Here is a 12,925-nt window from a genome sequence, read left to right as displayed (position 1 = left end):
AAAATCGTGTTTTTTGCACTTTTAGTAAGATACATTTCGGCGTCATGTTTGATCTTTTTGTATTCCGGATTAGTGATCTCCTTTGGTGCTTAGTATCACTCAGGAGTCTATTTGACAATGTGGGGTCTATGATGGTCTGTTTTTCATCTATTCTCCGTCTATTGTTAAAAGTGTTACAATTGTGTATCTTTTCTTCAATCATATAACAATGAGGATCAAATTTCAGCATTTTGGTTTCCATTGTAATCTATACAATTAAAAAGAGCTCGGTTCAACAACCTTACTATCGATTCAACACTAAATTAAAACACTTTTGAAGACCTTTAATATTCAAATTTTATGTATGAGTTTCCGTTTGTTTAAACCTTTTCCTTCCAAATTAGACTGTGAAAGACCATTCTGCCATTGACGGAAGTTTATCCTCAAAAGAATTCAGTTAATTTGTATTATAATGCAGGGTTTCTTTAGGCTAATTATATGAAAATACGATTCATGGAAGTTCTGCTTTAATGTGCCATTGAGGTACATTTAAATTTGACACACCGTTGAGTTCCGTACCACACGCAATGCTTTAAGCACAAACAAATTAATCACTGCACATTTTCATTCTAGTTAGCATTTTCTGATTAAGCATTGCGCATTGATTTTAAAATTAAGTCTCTTTAGTCCGGCTGACGTCATCAGCACACGCGTCGACACAGCACAATGGCGTGATGTAAACATTTTCTATAAGATACCGATCACTGACAGGCTTATCATTTATAATCGTACACAATGTGGTGAAGTGACCTTCTACATATTAGGATTAACTTCCGTCGGCATGGACCAAGCAAGTGCGACTTCACGTAACTCATTCACTATAACCCATTCACCCCTGTAGACACATTAGAACTCCTACAATTCAAAGACTGGAACAGTTCATTATGAATTTTCAGGGGTGACATGAATTAATGCCATTTGCTGTACCACTCATAAAGAGTCAGACAGAAGCTACATAACACTAATTATTGTTTGATACATACAATACACATAACGCCACAACAATCGACCTTAACCGTTATGGAACACTTCAGATTCGGTAAGGCAGATTTAGGGAGATTTACACAAGTACAGTGTCCGTGCGGTTTATATTAAATACATATTGTCTGACTTCTTTGGTTTTTGTTTTGCATATGGAATAAACAAACCAGAAGGTGTCTTATTCCATTGTACACAGAAATTTGTAAACAATTGGTTATCTTTTGTGTTATGGTATGGTATATACATGTTTACGGACTAATATTCGATTGTAAATGACGAATCAAGCGATTCAGTTTGACGTATAGCTAAACATTTTTTATAAAAAAAAAATAAAAAAATACGGTTATTTATTTGTTTGATATGATAATCTTATCTTCGAGAGGGGAAATGCTTTTCTCATTGTGGTCTTGTTTATCGACATTCGTGAAGTCTTGCTTGTAGGTTTTTATCATATTTTATTTGCAAGATAAATACAAGACGCTTACAAAATGCTATATACCAAATGAACAACAGTAAACATTAGATGCTATAAGGCGAGATTTAGATAAACAAACCTTAATTTTGTCTTTCGTTATTTATAAAGCTATCCCTACACAGGCAATATTTCTTCATGTGAACCGGGTCAAATAAAGTGAAGATATGTTGCCTGTAAATCTCTTCTTTCGCAGTAACACACTCTTGAATTACTAACGTGATTTGTTGCATGAGAAATAAGTGTCCCTTCTGAATGGAACCACATACCGCGTTCTCGCCCTTACGATGAAGAAACTGTCTGCGATCTCCCTGTTGCAAGAAATGATAATGGGCGGGGTCTCTAATCGAAGTAATCCATTAATATGTTTATTTAGTGTGCAAGTTGCGTTGCACCTTCTTGTAAAACTGTAAAACTATTCTCAAATGACACTGCTACCCCGCCATACGGATGGTTAAGGTTGGCGGTAGTGTTGCTCTTGGTGAGAACGACTATAGCTTACGCTCAGGGAATGGTGTTTTGAATCCTTCTACATTGTATGACGAATACTTCGAACTGTTCTGTAGTAGGCAATGTGTTGTGTTTGGAATTCTGAGATAGGGTTTAGAATTGGGCTTGTAATGTTGACTTCTAGATCATTGCCAATGCTTAAACTATGTGATATTATCTCCGCGTAAGGGTATTCAAGGGTCGTATTCACGCTTATTGTTATGTCCTTGTCAATTCTCTGTTACGCACAGCTTAGGAATTGAAGTACTTCTAGCTTAAAATATGTCCTATCGTTTTTGTTTCAGAGAAGATATTTCTTTAGGTTGAAATTCCTAATCCAGCAGGGCTACAGCATGGCCAGCTGCTAAGGGTCTCATCTGAAATAATCATGCAAACCCCTAAGTTAACATTCCTAAACAACAAGGAGAATAACACCTCTGTCACAAAGTCAAATGTCCCGTGAACGAGGAAGTTGTTTATCATCATTGTCACAAGGTCAACGGTCCCTGGTAATGAGGAAGTTCTCTCTCACATAGTTTGTTTGAACAGTAACCATTTACGATAACTCTTTAGCTGTAGGTGATCCTGGTTATCTATACAACATAGAAAGATTGTCATATTTACATTAGTAAAGAGGCAGACACGGCAAAAGATAAACGTATCTCAGCCAAAACATTTTATAGCTTTATCCTTCCCTGTCACTTCTCCGTACCCTCATAACCTGTATTATGGCTTGGTACATGTTTACAGTTATTTATTTATATGTCGCCATGTCTGAATCTCTTCTGATATTAATTTTGAATTGCATGCCAAGTTTCATTAATATAACTTGGTAAATAGAAAATATTTTATTAATGGTTATTTTTCTGTTTATAGTTTTTACCTACCACAATGATAGTGGCGCCTGTCTTGGACAAAAATCACAAATTGGTCAATGTCTCCACGCCTGAACCCACATTGTTGTCAAAATGTGCAATATTGCCTCATATTTGGCTTCTTTCCACTCTACTATGGCATTATACTACTCTAGACCACTTTAGTAGAATTTCCTCCGACGATTTTTATCTTCTCGGTAGGATATTCAACAATGACAATGATAACAAACATTATTTTGATCATTCTTCTTATCTTCCCCCCATTTCCCCCTGAAGTTTCATAATAGACTGTTCAAGTTTGAAGTTAAAGAGTCCAAAATGTGTGTTTTTGGGTGGATGGGTTAACTATGTCTGGTACACCAGAGATTTATCTGTCGGATCACCAAGTCGTATCTCAAGGTCAGAGGGAACTCGGACCACTCCTTTAAGACTCCAGAAAGCTTTGCAAAGGCTTTGTTTATACTTGGCATACCAGATATTGAGAGAAGGCAAATCACTGCTGTCTGTTTAACAAATAGTGGTACCATTCTGTATGGGTCCCCGGCTACTACCAGTTCTAGAGACAAATGATCGGCCCGAAACATAACAGGCCACCGTTGTCTTTCACACATGTAACAAAGAGGTATTGTTCTCAGTGTCAACTAAGTTATTTATAGAACATGGTGCCATGTCTATCCTCATGATAGTAGGATTCACAATTAAAACCAAATTTAGTAATGGACGTAAGGTTGGATTGACTCAAACACGTGATCATTGGAAGATGTCATAATAGGCATTGAAATGGATCACTCCCAGATACGTATTGAAATATAAAAGTATAGTATTGGTCTTCATTTAAGATGTTGTGTATTTCATCAAATGTCATTCCAAACAACGGGAGTGCCTATATAAGTACTTGTCAATGTAGGTTTTTTTTTTTACGTTATTTTAGTCAAATAATACAGAGACTAGCAGAAATGTTGCTATCCAGCGATTTAGGCGATTTTTAGCAAGATTTAGCAAACGAACGATACATTAGTATTGGTGTCCTTATTATTATTGTTTTTATCTTTAAATTATTTCATTAAAATACTGACTATTTTCACAAATAATAGTAGATGTTGATGTTTAAAGCGATTTAGGCGAAGGTTTCTAAACCTCCTCTTTGACATGTATAAAGTAATACATATCGTGAACACAAGCTACAGAAGGGATAATGAGAGACGTGGCAGTATAGCGTCGCAAATATATATTTCAATGTTGATCACATCGATGTGGCATGAGTCAAAACACTAAACAGTTAGCACAGAAAACGGACTCATTGACACCACCAAAGTTAACCAATCCCTATATAGGGAGCTAACCTGCAACCTGGACAGACAGTAACCCATCAGCCCAAAGTTAACCCCATCTAGCCAAAGTTAAGGAGCTAACCTGCAATGCTTAATTGCCTGCCTGACCAAAGTCTAGCGCCAGAACAAAGTTAACCCGATTTGCTAACCTGCGAGTGCTGCGACCTAGCCCAACCAAATTAACCGCACTCTAGCAATGCTTACATATCACCTGTGAAATCAACATGCTGATCTGGTCCTATAGTTAATATGTACTGTAAACACTATACTAACTAAAGTCTAGTTAACATCACCATGAATATTCATTAGCGCATACAACCATTACTTCGCACAAGACTTCAGGCAACAGATGCACTTAACATATATTATCTTTAAAGAGATAGACTTCAAATTGTTTTGATATACAATTTAGACAACCGAACAACAGAATGTTTAATTTGTTTCTATTTTCAAATTGTTTAGACTACACAACGTTGTTATGAACCTAAGTTTAATATCAAACATGGAAACCATACTGACCCTTATGAATATTTTTTCAATAAGACTACATGGCCAGATATGCTTGTTGTTTGAACTTTAACTTACAAGACCAGCACTGTCAACAGTCATCAATTTTCCCTGGGAGACAGGTTATTGGAATACAAACGGAGCTCATTAATAAACCCTTCAGCCCAAGACACAAGACACCAGCCAGAGAGTTGTATATTGTCCGTAACAACCAACGACTTCTCACCAAATAATAACGTGTCAATGTTTTGATTACAAAGACCTGAAAAATGTCTCGAGTACTTGTGTCCAGTTGATATGGTCATTTCAGATTCAACCACTTGGTGTCAAGTATGTACGCTAAAGATTTAAAAGGTGAAAATATATCGTGGTCCAGAATTGGTGTCAGAAATGTTGAAATCAAGTTTTTGAAATCATGCATCTCGAATACAAGTTTTTTGAATTCCAGCTACTTACACACAGACCTTTACAGTACGTGGTGATATGTTCATAGTCATAAAGTACTACGATCAAATCATAGGTAGCTTGTTTAGCTTCATATCAAGGCACAAAAATGAGCGGATTCAGAGCAATTGTAGGGTCATTATCTATACTCCATGGGTTGTATTAGTCCAGGGGTGGATATAACGTCAGTGATAGTGATTCCTGGAGTATCGAGAATGCTGTAGGGTAGATCTACTGAAATGTGTGTTCAATCACACTGTGTCTCCTTAGTCTGGGAAACTAGTTACGGTTTGTCACAAATCTTTGACCCATCATGATTAATCCAGTCGAGGTTTGGAAATACCCACCCATATCCGACCGCAGAACCAAACTCAGGCTACTTATAAGAAAGACCAAGGCGTTACGACCGCGCAAAACGCATTCTTTTGATGGTAACAAGACCGTGTCTGTTCAGAAATACAAATGTACTTCGTATACTTGGTTATCCCCTGAATCTTATTTCCTTCGTGCAGGGGTCATCTTTGGTTTAATAGCAGGTGTCCAATGAACACGCAATAGTTAAGTTGTAACTATCACGCGCGCACGTGGATATTGATCTGCTGACCGATTTTTTGCCTATCATATATTTTCGAAAATTTTGAGTTCAATAATCTTCGAGTAAACCATAAGTGTATATCACAATGGTTTCGGACGTGTAAACAGCTAAGATAATTTAAGCGTATATGATAGATTGTGGTGAAGAAAGAAAGGCATAGTTCCAGGAGAAAAATTATCGAGCTTTGTTCATTACTTAGCAACTGCCCCGCGTATTTATCTCAGATTGGCTGCCGAAAGGTACCAAGTAGTAGTATGCAATACGATATACATGCGCCTTCTCTACTCCTTTTAATCAACAAACAGTATGATAGTTCTTGACCTGAAGAAGTAAACAAGAGCTCAGGGGTTTGGTTCAGTCTCAGTACATGTAAATACATATATATCGGACATGGGATTGTAGGAAATCCCACCAAGTCCCTGTGGGTTAAATCCACCATTTATATCAGCTCCATTGATCCAGCCAGCTGGCCAGGTTGAAGAGTCTAGCACTGTATACCCTAGATACGCCGTGTAGAATATGCCTTTAATAATGCATGTACTTTTATCGTGGTAAGTAATTGGATAATGCAAGTGTCCATTAGCATGAATGGACAGCATCTCCTCGGGTTCGTGGCATCAGCGTTATTATCGACAATGGGAACTGACCACTGTCCATTCAGACCGAGCAGTGGACTACGTCCGTTGTAGAGTAAGCGATGGTCAGTTTTATTAATTCAATAACGTGTTCTAAACCTTATAAAACAATTGATTTACGTTTAGTACTCAACATTGCTATTTGACAATGTTTCCTGTTAGCCATTATCACCAATCTGTACCAGTACTATTTAGCAGAGAGTGTCAAGAGTGAAACACAAAAATCATCCACAAGGCAATACAGGTAAAAAAACCCAACTTTACTGTCACATTTTCTCAGCGTACAGTTATGTAAAGAACTTGATATTTTACAATTACTTATTAGATATATATTGTATGTTCGGGTGACGTTCCGCATACACGATATGTGTAGTTATAGTATACTTTCACATCAACATCCCCCAAAATTTCGTGACAGGGAAATACCCAGAGACTTCAGGGAAAACTTTAGAATAGATAACTTCGAAAACAAACGTAATGTGGGTATCCCCATTGTTCAACTTCCTAAATGGGTCCAAACTTTCTAGGGCCCATGATTGATATATGTTCTATGTACATGTTGTGTTATCTATACGAAGTACATGTATGACACAGGCTCAGTCAAAAATCACAATTTCTTATATAATTTTACAGATCTATGTATTTCCTACGATTAACTTTTATAACTTTTTGATATCATTGTCGATCATTCAAGTTACATTATGTGAAACCACACAAAGTGTATTGTTACGTAACTGCTGGCGAAGAAAACACACCACAGCCTCCATGCCTGGTATCCCAGTATAACTTATTCACGATGAAATAAAATAACATAAACATTGAATTATTTCTTTAAAAACACTTACCCAAATGTACTGTTGGTGGTTTTGAGTGTTGAGCGTCCTGTAAAAGCTCCTCGTGAGGAGTTTGACGCGGAGTTTCTTTGGGAAACACTCCCCATCTCTCGGATATCTGTACGCGAAGAGGCCACAGACGAACTCAGAGATACAGTATCCGGATGGGTCACGTGACCATTGGTAATTATCCCCAGAGGACTCGCCTCCTTGGTACCAGGTCGGCTGTCCTCTTTCTCCGGCTCCGAGGGATTTTTCGGAACGTTTTCCTTGGAGTTTGCGGTAGTATTGTTAGCCATATCTCCAAAATTCGTGATTAAGTGTAGATATATGTGATTATTTAATTAAACTCACCGGAGTATATCTGTTACGTGTGGATTAAAATTCGATTAACTTTTTAATTAACATTATATAAACTTCACTTCTTAGATAAAACCTATTATCGATTCAATATCAAATAATTTGTATATAAACAATTTCGAGGTTTTTTTTTCCTCACGTATTTTCAATCAACATACTGATCGATATGTTTTTACAAAATTGAATGAAATACTTTGAACTATTAAGTTGATAGATTCCGTTAGAAAAATGTTCTTTTAAACTCCATGATGTCCATTCAGTCCATAGATACAAGACTTCCACCGTAACTCTATATTACCTAACGGTAATTAAAATATACATCCAATACACTGCGCATAACTAACGATAAAACACTGTGCCGAAACCGGACCACAAACGACAGGTTGTTAGGGTAATCCGATCCAACGACTCCATAAACATCTTAAGACAAGGAAAAAAATAATCCGAGAATCACATTTAAAGTTGATATATAGCTCCAGAGGAAATAAAGTTTCCTTAAAGATTACACTTCTACTCCATCCAGTCCCGGGTAGCGTCGAGCTTGTCGCCCCGTATCGAGGTTCGGGTGAAGATTTTTGTCGGTATATATCACTAACGTTGAGTTGTTACATCTCCGAGCGGTGTGTAGATTCTACTGGACAGGCCGCGAGCTGTGTGGAGCGTAGCGTTCCTTAGTTAGTACAGACAATGACAAGATTAAATACCTTTTGTCCCGGACCAATCACTGCGCCAATTAAGCCTTTATTGTTTAAATGGACTATATTTTATATAAATGTTTTACCTGCAGTGACTAAACTGTTTCTGTTATTGTATCCGAGTTTTTTTCTTATCATATTACATACTGACAAATCCGTTTAAATACCCAGGATGACTTTAAAGGTGTCCGTATTATTTCCGCCTAGCTTTCTGTACGACACGACATTCACAAAACTGTAATCGTTTTAAAGCTGTTTCACCGTTGTTAGGTAATAACGCCTTTTAAATCACTGTAGGTACTTTACCAGCAAAGACTAAATAAAAGCCATCTCGTTAAGTAGCCTTTGTGTGATCTACAGGGTTAATTACGACAGATCGGGAGGGTCTTTACGAGCCCTGACCCGTTCGAGTTTGTAACGGCTCGTTTTTTTTCTCAAGTTTTCGTATACCCACATTGTGTTGATTAAAGAAGTACTTGTCACAAGTGTGAAAAACTGGAGTGTCACAGTGTCCATTAAGTCAGACAGTGCCTAGGACACCGTAGTACCGTAATGGAATTATAGGACAAGTGTCTGTCAGGCTGCCTTAACGGCGTCATCGGATTAATTAACACCCGAAATGTGGTACTCATTATATTATTATGATTCAGATACATAAACCCATTAAAACAGTCTAAACGAGATGTAGTTTCTATATGTCGATACCTTGTATTTTATTATAATTACCTACTCTTATCTACAAACAAATTTGCGACAAATTGTATTTAATGACTAAAAGAGATACAGTTATTTCCTACTTTTTATCTAGTACTGCACAGAAGAAATATTCAATAGTTGACCAATTTCAAATATTCCGATTAATATATTCGATCTCGAACTTGCCCTGGAGTTGTGTACTCAAAAATGATTGAACTTAAGATAAACCCTTTAACGGCATGGTTGTCCGGTAAATGACAATCTTACCCTGGTCAACCTTAATGTATACGTGTATATGAGTCTTGGAAATCAATTAGCATAATTCAATATCTGCCTCTGGTTTTAACGGCATTGACTTTTCCGAGGAATATGTACCTAAATTGCACAACGCTTTCGATCAATTACACTGCGGATTTAGGACTTGTTTTTATCACTCTTTTGCATGCAAAGTGAAGTATATTACAAAACCCATGATTACCTACCTAACGTAGAAAGTTTATTACCTGTTAACCACGATTACAATGTACCGCAAATATAAGCGGTTACCTTATATCAAATTGTCTAACATTTCTATTTCTCATCTTACTTGATATCGTTCATATGACACTTAAATCCATGGACAAAACAATGAGTGAAGTACATTTTCACACATAACAACGAGACAAATTTCAATTCATTCTTAAGACTACATTGTCAGTAAATATTCAACCTCTCAATTTACATACAGCATGACTCACTTAGTCATTGCCCTCGATCAACTTAGAAAAATAAAGTGTCGGAGAATTCGTCAAGGACGCGAAAAAGGACAATGGAAAATAAAACATGCAAGGGACACACTCGCCAATCGAACGAGGAGGAGGTATAATGGAGATATTTGAAAAAACACGGTTAAGACTAATCTTTTATAGAAAAACTTATTTGACAACAGCTGTATCATCAGAACGGGGTGGAAACAAATGGAATAGAAGGTGTTGGAGGTACATGATTATACACTTGACCCACAGGGAAAGGCATATCGGAGATACCTTCCCCAATCCGACAAGGAAAGGGCATATCTGAGATACTTCCCGAATCAGAGTGTGAAAAGAACATTTCGGAGACACCCTCACCAATCCAACAGTAAAAAGATCATTATCGGAGACACCCTCACCAATCCAACAGGAAAATAATACATCGGAGACACTCTCCCCAATTCGACAGGGAAAAGAACATATCGGAGACACCATAACCATTTCGACAGGAAAAGAATACATCAGAGAGTTCTCACCAATCCAACAGTAAAAGAACACGTCGGAGAGAACATAGTATCAAGATACACTCACCAATTCCCTAATATATGGGAAGCACTTTCCAATCCAAAACAAAAGAATCTAACGATAAAATTCTCCGATTCGCCAAGGATTAGAATATATCAATAACTGACACAAACCCCTAATCCCGACGATGGGAAGAACGCATTAGATATACTGTACATCTCAGCAGATCTAAAGTGGTCAAGAGATGTTGTTTCCATTTCAGGATTAAGGACTCAGAATTTTACTTAGTATGATTTTACATTTACATTTTATAACTTAACTGAATGCTAAGTTGAAAAGCAGATGCTCCACACAGGACAGAAAGCTCCGTCAAATATTGCATTTTCATACTATCGTAGTTTTCTGCTATTCGCTATTTACTTGTAATATACAAGATAAACGGCTGGGGAGGGAATGGGTCTACTTTAAAATGTCAAAAGACTCATTACGCTGGCTTGAAGATGCGTCTCTTCTGAAGATATACACAGACATGGCCTCATCGATAACAATGAAATGTAAATTAAAGACCAACAGCAAGCCACGGTGGTAATTAAAGATATGTACACACGATACTGATCATATCGCCATGACCGCCATTTTATTGCATGCTGTCACGCATGTTCCCACCCCAACTTCCGGTTAACGGACGATGCTGAATATTGGTTCACTAGTTGCTAAATTACGGTGATGTGTTGACAAACACATTTAACAGTCTGTTCCGGGCTGACTGGAAATAAAATCACATTTAATACATATTTCTATAGCAATTTGAACGAATTTTTTAATCAACCAAATGTGCTCATCAAAAACGTGCCAACTACAGCGTTTGACTATCGGCATGGTATGAATAATATATAACAGCAGAAACTAACCTCGCAATTGTTGATTGTTCTTTCAATTGGCAGAAGATCGCAAGAAATGATTAATGGCATTGCAGCTTAGAGAAGCCGTTGGGAACTTACATACGCACTGTACACTGTGTCTTATTTTAATGAAACACAATGTAATGGCGTGTAATGTATACACGTATGTATCCATGGGAAAGCTGGGAGACTGCTCAAAATCTAGTAGATATTCATTTAAAACTGGTTGTATGACCAGAATCGGGGTTTGGTATAGATAATCTCAGTGTAGAGAACAAACAAACAAACAAACAAACAAACAAAGTAAAACAAAAAAGAAAAACCACTAGAAAAAATAATTAAAAAAGGAGGGCGAATTAATTCTTAAATCTGTTAATTTCTATTTATATGTTTGTCAACATGACAAAAATAATCGTGAGAGGTATACAATTATATGACAAGAAATTGTTATTATAATGTGGTCTAATAATAGGTCGTAATGTTGAAACTTTACCTACAATTTTACATCAAAGATGTACATTTCCGATACTGATTACAAAGAACAATAAACAATATGTGTATCGATCTATATCCATACATTTCTTTAGATAACACGGTTAGGTACAGGTGAGTTTACATCGTTAGTAATGAATGTAAAGATAACTCGACGGCCTCTATTAACAAGCAATAATCACCAAGGATCCATTACTATATTTTCAATAAGATCCCAGAGGAAAGGAGACAAGGCTTTAATGACTAGCCAAATGTCCAGGGACATAGATAACCATCTTTAATAATTCATATTTACACATTCTTAGTTGAGCGTGACCACATTGTTTGAAAATATCGGTTATACTATCAATGGAAACTGATGTATTCACAGCAACGAATCTCTACCTACCGACAGGTAATCAACAGAGTACCAATATCTTCTTTAGAACGATCAGATTCTGATCTGTCAGAGTTACCTCCCTTCGTTTCACTCCGTCAGAACTGACGGAGTAAAACGAAGAGAAGTAACTCCGAAACGTCATTAGTGTAAGTGGACTGACTTAGACGCGCGCGAGACACTAGGAGTACCAATATATTGTACACAGGTAACCCATGAACATGTATGGGGAAGACAAGAAAAATAGCAAAGAAGATGTTTTCTGTAACTTTTCATTTCACTGAAGAAGATCATTATAAAGTGCATACATTATTTTTTCCAAGCAAAATTGACTGATATCACTGAGGCAGATGATTTTGCCTTCTTTATAGGATTCATCTTCCTTTATCAGCAAGCGTTTCATTAATGGATATATCACCGGGTTCACAATACATGTATCGTTTACATATACTCAGTGAAAATGAAGACCAACCTTTTATATTACATCACTGTTTTGGCTTTAGATAGAATGAAGTTGATGACTATGTAGCCCCCTTGGTTGCTAGGATAAAAAGACTGTGTACGCAATCGTACTTTGCAAAGCCCAAGGATGAAAAGAAAGATGTAAACGTATATACATATATAAAATTCGGTTCTTTCCGTCAGTACTTGGATAACATAACCGCAAATGGTGCGACAAATGAATCCTTTAAGAGTCACCAGTATTTGCAAAGCAAGAGATATTCCATTTAAAAAGCCTTTGTTTCATCCGTACCAATAGGAGGTAAGCAGGAGCTTTATGACCACACCGGTTTATCAGTGCACTTCCTGATGATAAAGCTATATCCCATCATTATCTCAGAGTCGTAAAATGCGATATAGAAATGTCGCCCTTTAATACCGTATAAAATCGACTAAGCGTCCCTTTTCATTATATTGTAAAAGTCAAGTCATACATGTATGACAGA

The sequence above is a fragment of the Argopecten irradians genome, chromosome 9 (genome assembly GCF_041381155.1).
Source record: "Argopecten irradians isolate NY chromosome 9, Ai_NY, whole genome shotgun sequence".
Lineage (NCBI taxonomy): Eukaryota > Metazoa > Mollusca > Bivalvia > Pectinida > Pectinidae > Argopecten > Argopecten irradians.
Note: the sequence above shows the minus strand (reverse complement) of the source record.